General features: G+C 38.6%; 1 protein-coding gene and 1 long non-coding RNA gene across 4 annotated transcripts in view; one reads left to right on the top strand and one right to left on the bottom strand.

Annotated features, from left to right (window-relative positions):
* LOC129145895 (uncharacterized) overlaps nt 1–14,791 on the top strand; it is a 45,101-nt gene extending 30,310 nt beyond the window's left edge. Inside the window, exons 2-3 of the long non-coding RNA XR_008552043.1 lie at nt 14,131–14,228; nt 14,339–14,791. This is a non-coding gene — a long non-coding RNA (uncharacterized LOC129145895). The remainder of the gene's footprint in view (nt 1–14,130; nt 14,229–14,338) is intronic.
* The window catches only part of GLRA2 (glycine receptor alpha 2), a 145,048-nt gene that overhangs the window by 45,048 nt on the left and 82,424 nt on the right, over nt 1–17,576 (bottom strand). The window lies entirely within an intron of this gene.

Consider the following 17,576-nt stretch of genomic DNA (forward strand, 5'->3'; position numbering starts at 1 on the left):
TTTATTCTGCCAAGTGCTATTTAGAGATTCATTTATGCTTTTATAATTCATAATTGAATTTGCTCTTTTCCATAAACTTTTGTTGAACTTGATTCAATATTATGACTCATTGTGGTAATATTGAAGGCATTGTGTTTATGAGTAACATTATGAAAATACTAAATTGCATGAATTTTGCCCAGTTTTTTTTCAACATCGTGAAGCATGTTGTTACCATAAACAGTTAGTATTGTGTATATATAGGGCACACAGCTCTTTCAAAAATATTTTAATGTATGATTCATTCTATTCTACATTCTATAGTGCATGTACTGAGGTTAGAGAACTAGAGATGTTTTCTCAACGTCAAAGAACCAGTTAAGAGCAAAGTGAGGCCTGGAACAGGGTTCTTGGTCAAAACTCATTTCCATGGAGACATTATATATTCATTCTGTTTTTAACACTTGGACTATTTTTATGTTTTCAACATTGTATTTCGTAGTGTCTTACAAATAACAATTAGCTGGAATATTTGCTTAATCAGAATGCTTCCTGTAATACCCTTTTCCAGGGGATTTATGCATATGGGAAGGGTCTGGACCAGGCGATCCCTTACACACTTCCCATTCTTTTGCCTTTGATCACTGGTAATAGATTTTTGTGGTACTCACGTTTAAAAATGATTCATCGCACGCTTCAGTGCTGTGGATGGTCAAAAACATACTGTATGATTCCCAACCCCAGTGAGAGGATTTATTATGAATTCACTATTTGCCTTACTAATTCTCCAGGAATGATTGGGGTTATTTAAAGTAATTTGCAAAAGCAAGATGACAGAATAGCAATCATAGAATTTTAGAGCTGAGGCAACTTTTGAGATCAGCTAATTGAATTTCCTAATCTTTCAGATAAGTGAAGGGACAGGGCGAGACTGTACTTGGCTAGCTGCTTTTAAACTATGCTGATTCCGGGCCTCCCTGGTGGCACAGCGGTTGAGTGCTGGGGTGCAAAGCAGCGCCGGTTCGATCCCTGACTGCCGGCGAGGGTCCCACATGGCGCGCAGACCTCTCCCGCTGCTCCCCTCAGCAGTATACTTCATCAGTCTGCCTGTTCTGCTCCCCGCTCTGGCTCTGGTGAATTCTCTCACCCTCCCACACTTCTGACTGTACCCAGTGCTTGTATAAATAAATAAATCTTTTTAAAAAATAAACTATGCAGATTCCAATCACTCCAAATGCTTGATTAAGCATGGAGGTGGAGGACTATTTCGAAACAACTAGTTCAGTATTTATTTAGATGAGCAGGCTTCCTTTTGGGGATGAACATATGTCCTGAAAAATTAAGTTAATAGTCACAAATCATTGCAAATTACTTTAATAAAACCAATACTCAATCGAGACTAGTCCAGTTGACAAGAATTTCCATTGCAGAAAGGAAAACCTTTTTTTTTTTTTCTTCAGAGGGTTTCTGAATATTCATACCAGAACAGTTGGGGGATTAGTGACTTTCAGGAGCAGGGTATAGGATAAGGGAAGTAGAAAATGCTGGTGAGGAACACTGGCCACTTAGTCATTTTTCTGGATGTCCTGGAACTTGTGTGTGCTACTGACCCACATCTGGGTACCCACGTGCTAAGCTGCTGGTGTCTGGATGGGAATTATAGGACTATTTTGAAGACTACCTACTTGCCAGACATCTCCAATCTATCCTTAATATTTTATTCCCAGTATCTCTCTCCTTCTTTCTGGTATTCTTCTCTAAGATCAATTCCAAAGAAGGGAAAGTTACGGAGATATTCGCTCATTCATTCAATAAATGATTCTGAGGATCTTCTATATGCTATGAGCAGTCAGATCCTAAGAATAAAAGTGTGCAAGACACACTCCTTGTTCTCACTGACCTTGAATGCGTTGATGAGTAAATAGGCAGTTTTCATACAGTGCAAGAATTGTGAAAATAGCAGGAAGTACAGGTACTAGAGGAGCAGAGAAGAAAGGAACCCATCTGTATGTAGGGTATATATGCCTTAAAAACATTTATCAAAGGAAATGTTCAGTAAGTTGAGACTTGAAGTTGGCACATAATTAATGAGGAAGATCTGATTTTTTTGAACTCTGTAAATAAGTGGAGAATGTGCTTTCTTTGTAAGTACCCATACAATATTCACAAAGTCAACCATGAATTAGACTACAGAGAGCCTCAATAAATTTAAAAAATTGGAGATAGTACAGAAACATTTTTGTATGATACTATGGTAAAACTCAAAATAAACAACAAAACCAATAAAAAACAGAAAATAAAGTCCTCACTTTTGGGGGGGAATGTATTTCTTTTTCATCCTTGAATAAAAGGGGAAATATAAACTGAATTTGTAAGAAAATTTGTAGAAAAAATTTATAGAAAATAGTAAGAAAACTAGTAAGGTATATCTAAAGCAGTAATCTGAATATTTATATTTAGATTTTTATTAGTAAACAACAAAATGGACCATAGGAAAGTAGAAGGAAGGGATTATAAAGATAAAAATCAGAATTAATGAGTTAGAAAAAGGAAATTGAAAAATGAATACAATGAAAAATTAGCTTTTTATATAAAAATAAGGTAAACAACTAGCTAGCTTAATCAAGGAAAAGAAAATAAAGATATATGAGTAATAATAGGAAATAAACAAAAAGAAAATACTCTTAAGAGACTACTTTATTCAACTTATATATATTTCAAAACCTGGATGAAATGGAAATATTGTAGAAAAATAAGACTTATTACTAAAACTGATCCCAGAAGGAACAAAAAGAGTAAGTCTAAGTAGATCATTTCTCTAGAATTTATTTCTTCAAGGGCTACCTTTTTCAGCATATATCCATATTATTTCTCTTCTTAGATAAATTTAAAAAGTACTTTAGTAACAGATTTTCTTATAGCAAATTATCATTGTACTCTTCAATAAATCCCACTCAGTCCTAACTTACTATTTTTTAGGCCTTGCTGAATTGTTTGCCACCAAATAGTAGCTTGTGTGTATGTGATGTCTTTTTTGAAATTGGTGTCATTGTTATGTCTGCCTTATGATTTAGAAGGTTTCTTTCATTTACTAGTTTCTGGAATAGACAAAACTGACTAGAAATTCTCTGTGACACCGTCTGGAAACTAATGCAAAAAATTATAGTCATCTAGTATGCTAAACAGATATTTGTAAAATTCAACATAAATTCTTGATAAAAGAGTCAACAAAATTAATTTTTGGAAAACATGTATGCAAAAGTCAGAACTATGTTTAATAGGGAAACACCAGGGGAATGACAGCTAGTGTCAGAGACGGGACAGGGATGCGCACATCACCATAATCATGCCACACTGGCCATTAGGAAAAAGAACTGGACATATAAAGCTTAGCAATCCTTGAATCACAACTACTTGTGAGTGAGATAACAGACTCTCTGGAAAATGCAAGAGAACCAACTGAAAAAGTGCAAGTATGAAAAGAATTCAGTAGCAGAGTATAAAATTACAAGAACTTTTATTCATATAAAAATAAAATAACAATAGAAAAAAAAAGTGTGAGTAAACTTAACAGGAAATATGCCAGAACACAAAAGTTGATTTGAATACATGAAGAGATGGTCTATGTACTTGCATCATAAGGTTCAATATCATATGTTTTAATTCTTTTGCAGGTTAAATTTGTAACAGTGATGCGTTCTGATAAATATATGAAATGTGTCTCTATTGAGAGAGATAAAAACTTAGGGACTGGGTCTGTGGAAGAAGGGGAATGAGGAAACTTAAAAAAAAGGGTTTTATTTGGTCATTCATGTTTTACCTTGTACAGAAAACTAAATATTTTGATAAATCAGGTACAGCTAAACCTCGGAAGCCTGCAAATTCATATATATATTTTGTTTGGGACCTGGATTCTTACCCAGTAACATCTCTATTTTTTAATAATCATCACCTGCTTCTGAAGTACAGTTTTGAAACTAAGTTAGCTTAACTGAATTATGTTGCTCATCTTTCTCTGCAGTAATACATAACCTGAAGTTAATGTGAAAAATATGAGCTAAGCTTCTGAAAATCTGAAATCAAGTTATACCTGCCCCTTTAAGTAAATCTGTGTTTTTATCCATGAATTTTCATTAATAGGTCTTTGTGTGTGAGTATGTGTGTGCATGCATGAGTGTGTGCATTCTGCTGCATGAATTCTAAAGAGATGGAGATCATAGAATGTATAATTCATCTTCATTTATCACAAGTAAGCAATGGGAATTATAGTGACAAACTGGGGCGTTCTCAGGAAAAGAATAAATCCCAGATGTCCTGGCCCTTCAATTCTTTCCATCTAACTATTCTACCTCTTTCTCAAATGTGATCTGGAAATTAAGTGATACAGCATTTATGTTAGCACTACATTTATTTGGGCAGAGTTGCTAATATTAACAAATCATAGATTGAGGTATTATTCCGCTTAGAAATTACTAATATGTGGAAATATACTTAGTTCTTAAACTGGATGATAATGGCAAGTCTTTTGTATTTTGAAATAAGTTTTAGTAAAGTTAGCCACTTCCTAGAATTTGTTATTTTTATTTTGGCATAGTGCCTTCCCAGATGAATGAATGTTCCTGCCCTTTTTCTTTGGAATCCAGTTCCTTAGGTTATCTTCATAAAAATAAAATGATAGGAAGGTAGCACACTGCCAAATTCAAGTCCTATCAGACCCTTTACCTTGACACCTATTTGAACATGGCTTCCTAAATGCCAGTAAAGGTAAATGAAACAATTTGAGATCTTCTGTCTTCCATAGAAGGTAAATATTCTTTTCTCAAAGAGTTTAAATTGGTCTCATGAAAGTATCTATTCATCTATTCATTCATGTATCTTTGAACATTGTGCTCCTGGCCCCATATTAAGGACTAGAGATTAAAAGATGGATGAGACAGGGTCCTGCCATAAAAAGATTTACAGTCTAATAAAAGAAACAAATGTTATGAGCTGTATTTCAGTCAAAGAAAGTTGCATCTCTAGTCAGAGCCTTCTAGTAACTCCACATTTATATATCCAGTGTTATCATAGTAACTTCTTTGATGTATAGCACCCATACTAACCCGCTGTACTTTTAATCTGCCCAATGATCATGTTGGTAGGTCATTGCCTCATTCCAGTTGCTATGCTAAAAAAGTTTAACTACTTTCATTTAAATTCCATATCCAATCCATCAGGAAGTCCTGTTAGCTTTTTCTTCAATGTACATCTGGCCATTTCTCACCTCAGCCCTAGGTCCCACACTCCATCCTTCATTTGAATGAGTCTAACAGTCTCCTAACTAGTATCCGTGCTCCTTCCCTTGTTCTTCCAGAGTCTGTCATCAGCAAAGCAGCTGAAGTCACCTTTTCAAACATATTTCATGTCACTTCTCTGTTCAAAACCTTCCATGGCCTACATTTCACTTAGAATATTAGCTGGAATCCTTCCACTGGTCGTCAAGGACCTAGGTGGTCCACCCACAGTAGTTACTTTCATTTCATCTACTAAGGAAACCAACTTTAAGTGAAACCGTGTATAAGAGAACTAAGTTCTCGAATAATGTCACTAAGTTCAGTGTGTGCTGAGACTCTTTATTCTCCTTGTATATAACAAAACACTATTATTTAAGGACCTAATATAGTTATTTTAGGTCTCGTGGGCCATCCATTTTCAGTCACAACTACTCATCTCTGCTTTTGTGATACAAAAGCAGCTGTTGATACCATGTAAATGAATGGGACAGTTCCAATAAAATTTTATTTACATAAACACAGTGGGATGGATTTGGCCCATGGGCTATACCTTGATTATCTCTGTTCTAGAGGACACCATAGGGACAGTGGGAAGTTGAAGGGATTAAGTCACACACTCAGTGTCTGGTCTGGCTAAACTCAAGGGCTTTTTCCTACTCAGATTGGATTAAAATTCTGGGTCTGAACCCTATCCCATTTTTTAACCCTCATATAAAAAAAAATGGCAATGCTTTAAACCCATCTCAAAGTGATGATAATGAATTGAGAAAGTGTGTATGTCAAGGTCAAAAGATAAACATGAATGGTCATTGGTCCTTTTATTTTTTTCCTTCTTCTAAGAAGGTCCTTTGTTGCTATGTGGTTGCCTCTGGGGACGGGGGTGGGGGATGCAGTTGATTCTGCCTGCATCCTATGGGCTATGTGGACCTGCCAAGGCAAACGAAAGCTGAACATAGTGGATTGACTTATCCTGAAGAGGACACAAGACTACTTGAGAGAGGAAAAGTAAACTGGATTTGGAATAAAAGGGGGAGGGTGGAAAAGAGAGAGCCAGGAAAAGCCTTGTTGGGGTGGCCGTCAGGGAGAGCATTTTAGAGTCTGAAGGAAGAGGGCTGGGCGGGGAGACGGACGGCGAGAGAGAGAAGGACTTTACAAAGTGATGCTCTGTCTTATGAATTGATTCTTCTTCTTGGGTTTTTAGAGAGAATGCAATAAAGACTAAAACTACAATTTCATTTTACAATGTAGGACTTGGAATAAAATGGTTTTATTGCCTGGCCAGGAGGCAGCCTGACTTTAAGGGTTACAGAAGTACAGCACTCAGCACAGAGCTGACATAGGCTAAGAACGTCAAATGACAATTATATCGTTTTAGCTATAGTGCTTATACCTGATGAAGGGAGGGAGAGGAAAGCTACAGTGAGTAGACTTCCAGTTGAATTTTGTATGTAAGTAGTCTTGGCCAAACAGGTATATGGTATGATTGTGAGCTCAGGCATCGGAACCAGAAAGTCTAGAGTTTGAGGCCTGGTTTGGTTACTTCTTGCCTGCTTTTGGACAGGTCGCCCAGTCTCTGTGTGGCTTGAGTTCCTGGCACTGAAGAGGACAGTAACTGATGCACAAGGGCATTGTGGGATCAAATTTGGTAACACGTGTAAGGCATTTGGACAACAGATGAAATGGATTTAAGTTTATCTTGTGTCAGTCTTGTTACTATGACTATGTCACCTGTGCTGTTGGAGCCAAATGGCCATGAAAAAGAGGAGACCTTCATGGCTGCATTTCTCAATGTCACCACCACCCTTCTTTGTCATCAAGCCGGGCTTCCTTGGGCGCTTATATTCTAGCTTCAAGATTTTGCAGTGAAGGCTGTAACTGGACAACGGCTCTGAACCTTAGCTGGATTTTGGGACTGGAACTGTAGAAATAAAACCTTGACATCTGGAGAGGGAAAAAAGGTTCAAGAAGCCAGGGAGCAACAAAATAGTGATGCTTAGCTCCTGGGCTGGGCTCAGACCCGCCTGGCAGCACTCTGAGGCTCAGCTCTGCCTCCCGGCTCTGGCTTTGGAGCAGTTCTCAGAGCTTTGATAAATCATAGGGGATGAGACGGAAGTGGGAGACCTTTTCATCACACCAGAGAGCAGAAGTAAATGTACTGAACTCAAGGCACTAGCTGGGATGGTCTGTGCTACCTCAGCATGTGTGGGGGGCGCAGTTCCACAGATTTCAAAGGAAAATATTATTATATTGAGGAGTAGAGAAGCTGAGCAAATCATCACAGTACTTGGTTTTCTGTTGTCTTTCTGCTGCCCTGAGTAGTGGATATATTTGCCGTCAGGTAACTTATGTTTCCCATAAATGCACTAAAGCTTGGATGGGTTCCAGACTTAAATAAATTTAGCTGGGCCATCTATAACTCACAGGCCTCAGGTCCACAGCACAGAGGAGATGTCAGTTCTGATGAGATTGTGAACATAGTCCTACAGATATGGCACCGATCTCCAGCTAGAGGACTCCCTGGCACCATTAAAGAGACCCTGGACACCTCTCAGCCTGTGGGCTGCAGTGTTGACAGCCACCACTGGCCATCGCATCATAGATGACATCAACAGTGATGCTTTGGAGTGCACAGCCACAAAGGGAAATGAGCCACAAAGGGAAATGTTTCAATAAAACATCATTTGACAATGAACAGCAAAATCAATCTACCTGATCTTTAAAGATCTTGACTAGAGATATCTACAAGCAACCCTGCAGCAGCCCCCCACCCCCACTTACTACTGTCTGCCCCCAGCAACTCCCATCTTGCTTCCACCTCAGGAATTTTATTCTTGCCAGCTCTCTGCTTAGAAAGATCCACTCCCTCTGTGCCCCCCATATCGTTGCCTGGTTTGCTTCTTCCATCATTCAAACCTCTGCTCAAATGGCCCTTCCTCAAAAAGGTCTTCTTCAATCACCCAGTTGAGTTAGCACTCTACTCTGACCTAACAATTTATCACTCCCCAACGCTTTGCTGTGCGTTAGACTTCTTAGCATCACTGCGTCTCTGCCTTTATTCTGCATTATATTTTTATCTGCTCGTTTGCCATTCATCTCTCTCAGTCCCACAAGTGCTGGGAGAATGCAGAGGGAAGCAATTAAGAAAATATCCAAAGAACTAAAAATAAGCACCAAGCTATAGAAACCTCCTCCTGGACTGCGTCTGAGAATGGAGCCAATCCAAAAGCGCAGCTGGAGAAGCCACTTCCGATTCTTCTAGGCAGTGGTGGCCATGGAGAGTCTAGAGAAACTTGTACAGGAAACCTTACTTTGGATTCTTTTCACCAAGAAAAATGGAAACTTCTCCCAAGACTGTGATCTGGTCATCACCTTCCCAGATTTCAGGCACAAAGTAAATCATGGGGGGCTGGAAAAAAGTAACGTGGGGTTCATTCCAGGTATGCTTGCCCAGAGTACAGGAGGGAGAAGGAACCAACAACCATGAGAGCAGTAGAGGCTTTGGCAGGTACTCGGCGCTGCCCCACAGATATGCCACATAGCCGGCTTGCTGCTCATCTTGCCCATGTTGTTTGTTAGTTTTTAAACCCAGTTTCTCATATCCCCACAATGAAACTTCGAGATTCTGGGATTTAACCAAGTAAGTAAGCACTTCCTTCCATCTTTAGAATATTCTCAATGTGTGGGAACTCCTCTACACTCCCCACCCTTTCCCCCCACCCCAGGATGGGTGGCACCCCTAGCTTAGTTTCTGTACAAACAGCTGCACTCTCCTCCATTTGGAAGACCCTGAGACTCCTGAGTTCTGTCTCTTTCCTCCCCAAGTAGTTTAGTAGTTCCCCAAGTAGTCCATCATGCTTGACATTGAGAGTAAATCAAGTTCACCAGGGGTGGATGCTGATTTCAAGAACTGGAAATGCTAACTATGTGTGGGAAGAAAATTTGCACAGAAAGAACTGAGCGGTGTTGTTCTCCTACCTCAAGGACATCAGGATGACTCTGCCCTCATTTATGTCCAGTAACCCTGCTTCAGTTTCTGCTCAGGCAAGCAAGGCAGTGACTCCATGACAGCTTTCAGGAAGTACGCTAAGCAAAGGTAGTTGCACAGGTTGTAAGTTAGCTTTGTTTTTGGCAACTTTACCATTCAGCAGACCTAATTTTACCATGGGATATCTGAATACAGCAGCATGGAGTTAGGCCATAATTAGATGATAAATAATAATACATAACAATTACAGCACCAAGTATATATTTACATTCAAATCTCTTAACAGTCAGACCCCCATACCTGTAAAAAGCACTTTGCTCCCTAGCCACAGTTTTGGGATTACTAAAGTGTGGGGGAAAGGGTTTCCTGGAGTTATTTAAAAGCTCCCACTGAGCTTCTTTTTAGCAAAAATTTCCCTTATGAAACAGAGGATAAAAATCTTGGTGGTGTTCAGATTCAGCAGAATACAGCGTGTATTCATGTTTGCGTGAAATTATCCCAGAGATGGCATGCTCTACAGTGAATACTATGCTGTGAGAGTTGAACTGTTGACACATGTCTTCTGCAAGACAGATTTATGAATATTATGTAGATAATAAGCAAAAGGATATAGGGATATCCTTTTTTCTATCTTTCATCCAAGAACATACTTCTCAGCATCAAAATTCACAAAAGGATATTCTTTTTTGTGGCTTATTTTTTTACTGAAGTGACATTAGTTCATAACATACAGGTTTCAGGTGTACAGCCTTACACATCAATATCTGTATATACACATTGTGTTCCCCACTAACTCTACCTCCATGCATCACCAAACACTACCCCCTTTCTTCCTTCCTTTCTGGTGAGCACTATTTTGTTCTTATAGTCTAAGGGTTTCCTTCTGTTTTGTTTTGGTGGCTCTTTGGTTTTGTTTCCTCACCTATCACAAGAGTGAATCTCATGGTGTTAGTCTCTCTCTGTATGACTTACTTAACAGTACAATACTCTCTAGGTCATCCAGGATTTCCTCTTTTATCTTATAGCTGAGTATTATACCCCATCTTTTTCATCAATTCATGTGTAAATAGGCACTTGGGTGGTTTCTAGATATTGACTGTTGTGAACAATGCTGCAGTGAACATGGTGGTGCACATCTCTCTCTGAGTGTGTGTTTTTGTATTCCAAAAGGATATTCCTTTGATTTTAATTACACATCATAGCTGAGAGCCCTCCATTCACCCATTCTACATTGTAAGTAGACTTTGATGACGTCACTAATACATTAGAATCTCATGTCAAAGAGCTAAAGTTTGGGATGCCACGGCTGAACTTTCTTTATCTTTACTGCTGTAGGTAAATCTGGGCCCTCATGATTTCTCTTTTGGGGTAATCTCAAAAGAAAATGAGACCCTTATGCACTTAGGGGCATTGCGAGAAGAGATGAAGAGGTTGTGATGAGATGGAAGGCTAATTAGTAGACTATCTTTATTATAATAATTTAAAAAAACCCCACAGTGCACAAGGTAATTCCTCTTTTTCTGGTCCATGCTAAGTAGATTGCTGGTGGAATTCGTTGGTGGGTAGAAAGGAGCTAGGACCTTAGTCCTTAGGCCCCGATGTCCAGACTCCATTAGGGAGGAGTCTGGAAGGCGTGGGTGAGGTGCTTTCTAAAGAGACAGGAGACTGCTTTGTTGTCCCAAAGGTGAAAGGTACAAGGAACATTCAGATGTATTTTCCCTCCCTGCCATATTTACTTGATTAACATGTCACTAAAGAACAAAGGAACAGAGGGGAACAAGGGAGCAGGGATTCTGTTAATTTTTTTTCTGAACAGAACTTAATTTGCACACCATGAAGAAAGAATGATCCTTTTCCTGTGTTTGTGACTCTGTTGAGAGTGTCCTATGCAGAAAATCAATTTCCTTGTTTCAAGTTGGTTTTCCTATTTAATTAGCTTAGAAGCTTAATGGAGACAAACATGATTAAAACACAGTTTGAGAAAGCTTTCAAAATTGTCATTTATAATATGTAATAATATTTCATCAGAGATTTCCCTCTACTCATTATGGTGTGTTTAGATTTTGTTTTCCTTATACCATTGTTTTATTAGATCTTGAAGGTGATTAGTGCAATAGTTATGTGATAATTGGAAACTGACATATTCCCATTATGGTGTAATATATGCAATTATAATATTACTTGGGTTAGAATATTATGTTTGATATGAATCTGTAACTTGGTGTTTTATTTGACTAATCTAGAATTCTTGCATTGAACAATCATTACATATTTGTCAACTCACTTAAAACCATAAAGATCAACTTTAGGAAATCAGTTCTTGTGTCTGCTTAACATTTCTTACCTCTATACTTTTTAGAGTAAGTGATCAAAATCCATCTATCCCTGACAAGAGAGAGAAGGTGACTTAGACAGAAATGTATGTTTGGAATCAGAGTGGGAAGGTCAGAGAAAACTTAAATAATGGAGAAAGATAAAATATTGCATCTTGGGCTTTATTTACTTTATTTAATTTTTCAACATTAAAGATAAATTTTAGGGCCTCCCTGGTGGCACAGCTGTTGAGGCTGGGCTGCGAAGCTGCCCGCAGCCTCTGCAGCGCCAGTTCGATCCCCGGCCGCCCGTGAGGGTCCCACATGGCGCGCAGACCTCTCCTGCTGCGCCCGCTGCTCCCCTCAGCAGTGTATTTCATCAGCCTGCCTGTTCTGTCCCCTGCTCTGGCTCTGGTGAATTCTCTCATCCTCCCGTGCTTCTGACTGTACCCAGTGCTTGTATAAATAATAAATAAATCTTAAAAAAAGATAAATTTTATTTAAAGTTGCTTACATATTTTAAAATTGTAAGGCAGTGAACTTTCTCTTCTCATTGTCCCATAACTTTGGCTACCTCTGCTTTATCTACGTTTTTCAAAGCATAAAGTTATTATGTGCTATATTTTGTTCTATATAGCCATAGATTAGCTTCAGTTCTATAGGCATTTAAGAACCACCAGTCCTTAATACACTTAAAGTACATAGTATAGATACACTACAGTGTGCTTGTTCAATCAGCTATTGATGGACATTTGGGTTATGTTCAGTTTTAGAATGGTGTGAATTATACTGCTGTGAACATTTATATACAAGTCTCTGGACCCATGTTTTAATTTTTCTTAAGTAACTACCTAGAAGTGGGATTGTTAACACTTAATGCTATCTTTTTAATTTTATAATACACTGTCATGTTATTTTCAAATGGGCCTCAACATTTTGCATTCCTCCTAGCAATATATGAGGATTTTAGTTGTTCTACATTCTCACCAGCTTTAGGTATAATCAGTCCTTTTAACTTGTACTGTTCTAGTAGGTATAGCTCATTGTGAGTTTATTTTGCATTGCCCTAATGATTAATGATGTTGAGCATCTTTTCTTGTGTTTATTGGCTATTTTTATATCTTCTTTGTGTTATCTATTGAAATTTTTTGGCCTATTGTTTTGTCGGACTGTTTCTCTTGTTAGTGACTTGTAAGAGCTCTTTGTATATTTTGGATATAAGCTTTCTGTTCAGTTATATGTCTTGCACATATAACTGTGCAACTCTATGACTTGCCTTTTCATTTACTTAAAAACATCAGTTTAAATTTATCACTTTTTTCATTTATGGTTTGTGCTTTTTGTGATTTGTCTGAGAAAACTTTGATTCAGAGTCTCAAAGATTTTCTTTTATGTTTTCTTCTCAAAGTTTAATTTTAACGATTACTTTAGATCTATGGTTATTCAAGACTCAGTTCAAAAATCCTTTCCCCTGTGACTCTTCCAGGAAAAGATTATCAAACCCTCCTTCTGTACTTTCACAGCACCACATGGACAGTTAACCTTAGAATACTTACTCGTAATTTATTTAAATGTTCATTTTCCCCACTAGCCTGTGAGCTTCAGTTCATCGTGATAAGTCTTATTCATTTATGAATACCAAATGCCTGGACCATGCCTAATATACAGTAGGCCCTCAAATAACACTTGTTAAAGGAATGAATATATAAATGAAAGAATGAATTTATAATATTAATTCCACAAGTCATTTTTTTACAAAGCACTTTTGCACTAGCATTTCATTAAAATCTCACAGGAAATCCATGAGGCAGGCATTGTATTACATCCATTTCTATAAAAAATACTATTGGTCCTTCAAAGCCTAATAAATTAGATCAAACTATTTAGCCTGACATTCCAAAGTATCTGTGATATTATTCCCCCAACCTTTCCAGCCTTATTTTCTGCTACTACTTTTCACTTGTTTCATGCAACAATTCAACTAGGCAATTCATTGTTCTTTATGTACTTGATTTTTGCCTCTTACATTCATTGAAGTTGTCTCTTCCATCTTAAAACTTTCTCCATCCCATTTTTGCTTGCAAATATTCTACCCTTCTCAAAATATATCACTTCTTTATAACATCTCATGATCTGAGCAGATAAGTGACCAGGTAACCATGAGTGCTCCTTCATTTACACAACCACAAACCTCCATCTGTCTCATCTTAAGTAAAATAAATGGTGCTTGTCCTTAGTTTTACATTGTTTTTCTCTTAATACCAATCTCTTGGCTGTGGCATGCTCTTATCTGCTCCCTGTTGCTCTTCACTCCACATTCCTTGTCCAGCCTCATATGTGATTAGAGCAGGAGTCATGAGATCTGGAGTCTAACTCTAGGGCTGTCAGCCTCTGGTCCTTAATTGTCTCCTTTGTGTAGGAGATCTAGTCCTGCCTGCCCTTGAAGGATGCTCTGAAAATTAAATGATATACTGGGTGGGAATGCCACTTGTAAATTTACCAGACCCTACAAATAGAAACTATTATAACCATTATTGAAGCCAAACTTCAGTTTGAATCCATGTATTTTCCAATCCCACAGTTGAAGACAAATGTGTTTGGGAGAACTGTTTCCGGGCAGGTGTGTTTTTGGCATTTCCTCAAAGTTGCCCTTGATTCCTGAGTCTCCCGGTGGCCAAGGTGAGCCCTGAGCACCACTGTGTTCCCCCGCATTTGACTGTGTTTTTAATTAGACACGTTTGGATTCCTCTGTGTGATAACCAACATGTGTTCATGCTTCCTCACGTCAGGTTTGGTACAGCTGCTGAGAAGGGGATTGCTGACTTATTTTGCCTGAGTTACTCAGCGATATGCAGTTTGTGGAAACTTGGCCTACAAGTGACCGTGGCTGTCTTTACAAGGTCCAGGGCTACAGGTGGCAGGAACGGAAAGCAAAAGCCACAGTATGGTCACTTCCTGCTCTGCCTCCTCGGGCGAAGCCAGAAGGTTGTCCCCTCTGGGCTGCCCACCCTCCTCTGCAACGGACTGTCTCCACCTTTGTTGAACTTTCCCATCCAACTTAGCCCCCCAGTCCTCTCTGTCACATGTCTGCCTGCACAGTCCAGTCATCCTATCCTCAGCCCTCTGGGTTGGCCTGAGACAGAACCCGGCTGCCCAGCTTGTTTACTGTCCCAACTTCCTCTCATGGGGAAGAACAAATTAGGTATTTATTGACACAAGGAGAGGCTGTGGCTAAAAGCACAACATGTGGTGCAAGATTTTCTGAATTCAGATCTCAGCTCATGCCCTTTCTGAGAGTTACAGATTATTGAACTCTTGCCTTAGTTTATAAAATTGTAAACCAGGTTACTGAGAGCCCCACCGCATTTGTTGCTTGACGCAATACATTATGTTACAGGAATAAGTGAGTTAATTGCGCTGCCCCAGAATCAAGTAGGCAGGTGCTACAAGCACAGTACACCAAGGAAACCCACAGCAGAAGCACAGAGCACATGGCTCCACTCTTGACTGTCTAGGTTCTAATCCTGGTTCTGCCATATACTGACCATGGAGTCTAAATCTAGGTAATTAATCTCTTTAGGTTTGAATTTCTTCATTTATAATAATAGTAGATTCACTATATAGGGTTGTGTTAAACATTAAATAACATTATATGTATAAATCACACTTAACACAATGCTTGGCACATAATAAGCATGCAATTGAATTAGTTATTTTTATAGGTTACTAGAACCTCCTTTGCACTGTCCAGTTGTTCCCAGTTACTCCAGAAGGTTGATTCTAGTGGTGTAGTCTTAAAGTCAGATTGGAAGGTGGAGGAGCTATTTTTACTTAGAATAGATATTTGATACTTCTCAACTCATGGAATCAATGGAGGTAGTACAAGGAAGACCAGCAAGGGAACAGGCAAGCAAATGGGCAGTTTTCATTTTCTCAGCAAATAAAAGCTGTTATTTTTCAAAACACATCTATCTCACTCTGCGAAAGCCAGTCTCTAATATTGTACCAAGTCTAGCGAGCCCCAAGTGGATTCTTCCAAAAGCTGTGATGAGATCTTGTCCTAGTCTTCCCCTTAGGGTAATTACAAAGAGGCAAGATAATGGATGGAGAGCTGTGTTTTGTTGGGAGAGGTTCAAAGTATTTTGCTTAGAAAAATGACTCTGCCATTTTGCACACATATTTGTGTGTCTAATTATGTATTCAAAGAAGTAATGAACAAAATTAGACTTCAGCTCATTTCTCCATATTTTTTGTCAGTTTTCTTTTACTAAAAGCATAACTTAATTCCCCTCCGAGAGGGAGAGACTGGAAAATATAACTCTAATAAGAACATGAAACACACACAGCTATCAACAATAGAGAAGACAGAAATGAAGGCACCGATTAGAGGCTCATATTTTCTCTTGCAAGACAAGGAAGAATATTCATTAGACACTTTGATCTGTAGGGAAAGAAGCTCTGTCTAAAATCAAGGAAATTATACCCCCTCCACTTTGCAATTATTGTCTGTCTACCCAAGCTGAGTAATCAGACCATGGGCAGAGCCAGCATGAAATTTGCTGCTTCCCTTTACTTGCCTATGTCTTTATTATGGATCATGGAAGTTATATCAGCTGTATAAAATAAATACTTCTCATTAATGTCCATAGATAAAAATTGTCCAGGTCATTTTTATTTATGCCACCTTCAAAATTCTTCATATGAAGGTGAGGTCTTATGCATTAATGTGTTTTCAGAGATTGAGCAGTGAACACTGTTTAAAATACCCATTAAAATGCCATGATTATTACTAGAAGCTAGCACTAGAAAGGTACAGGAAAAATAAACAAGAAGTTGCTTTTATCATACTATAGAGCCAAAGCCAGTAGTGAACTGAATTATCTTTTCTCATTTTTTCCTTCCCCTCAAATTGGAATTTAACTTGACAAGAAAGATGTTTAAAAGTAGAGTAGTACTTTCAACATTTAGAACCACTCATGTAAGTAGGAAATAAGTTATTGTTTGGTAGACCAAGGAGCCCTGCACACACGCGTGCGCATGTGTGTGTGTGATACATACAAATTAAGAGATGTAAAGTCCAAGGAAACACTGTAAGTTAGGAAATAAATTTTGCTGTCTTGATGACCTGGACTTTTCCTTTTGAGATTTTGGCTATAGAAAGGCCATACTTTTTTTTTTTTTTTTATAATACTTGAACTAGGTTTTGAGTACATATTTCTTTCATAAAGAATTCTCTTTTTTAAAAATAAAGCTTGAAATATTCTTTGAAAGAGGGATCTTTCAAAATAACTAGATTATCTTAAAAATTAAAAGCCATGACCCTCAATTTCTCTATTCCTAAAAAAATACACTTTATTTCTTTATTTGATTATCCTGCTAATGTGTCTAAACTCCAGTTTTCTGTCAAACAAAGCAGAAGGTGTGTGCTCTGGTGAGGAGAGGACTATGGAAATCAGAAAGATGAGTATCATTTTGGGCACTGTCGTGAGGGATCTCTCTGAAAAACACCTGTCCTAAGAACTAGAAGCAGAAGGAGGGGGGCCAAGGAGTCCAGGAGTGTAGAGAAAATCCAGCCAGCTGGGTGGCACACTCGAGGGAGAGAGGCAGAGGGGCAGGCGGCACCAGGAGGGGCCTGCAGAGCCACTCCCAGGACCGCTGCGCCCGGCTTCCTGCTTCAGCCCTGTGTTATGCACACAGGCCTCACCCTTTCTCTTTTTCTTCCAAGATTCCTGACTCTATCTATTATACTTTCTTGTGAATATGGGAATTATTTAATATTTTTTATCACCTCTTCCACCTTCCCCTTTTCTAGCACCTTGTGATGCTTATCTATATATTACTATAGTGACGGACTTTGTGACAATGACGCATGACAGCAGCATGTTCTCATTCCATGCATGGAGCTGTCATGGCACTCCTGTCTTTGACCATATTGATGTAGGAACAGGAGAGCCCCCCCCCCAAGGCATAGAAGAAAAGGAAGCCCAAAAAAAAAAAAATGCTATCCCCGGTATGATTCAAATTTTA

This window comes from Talpa occidentalis, unplaced genomic scaffold (genome assembly GCF_014898055.3).
Source record: "Talpa occidentalis isolate TD23 unplaced genomic scaffold, MPIMG_talOcc4v2.1 talOcc4.15, whole genome shotgun sequence".
NCBI lineage: Eukaryota > Metazoa > Chordata > Mammalia > Eulipotyphla > Talpidae > Talpa > Talpa occidentalis.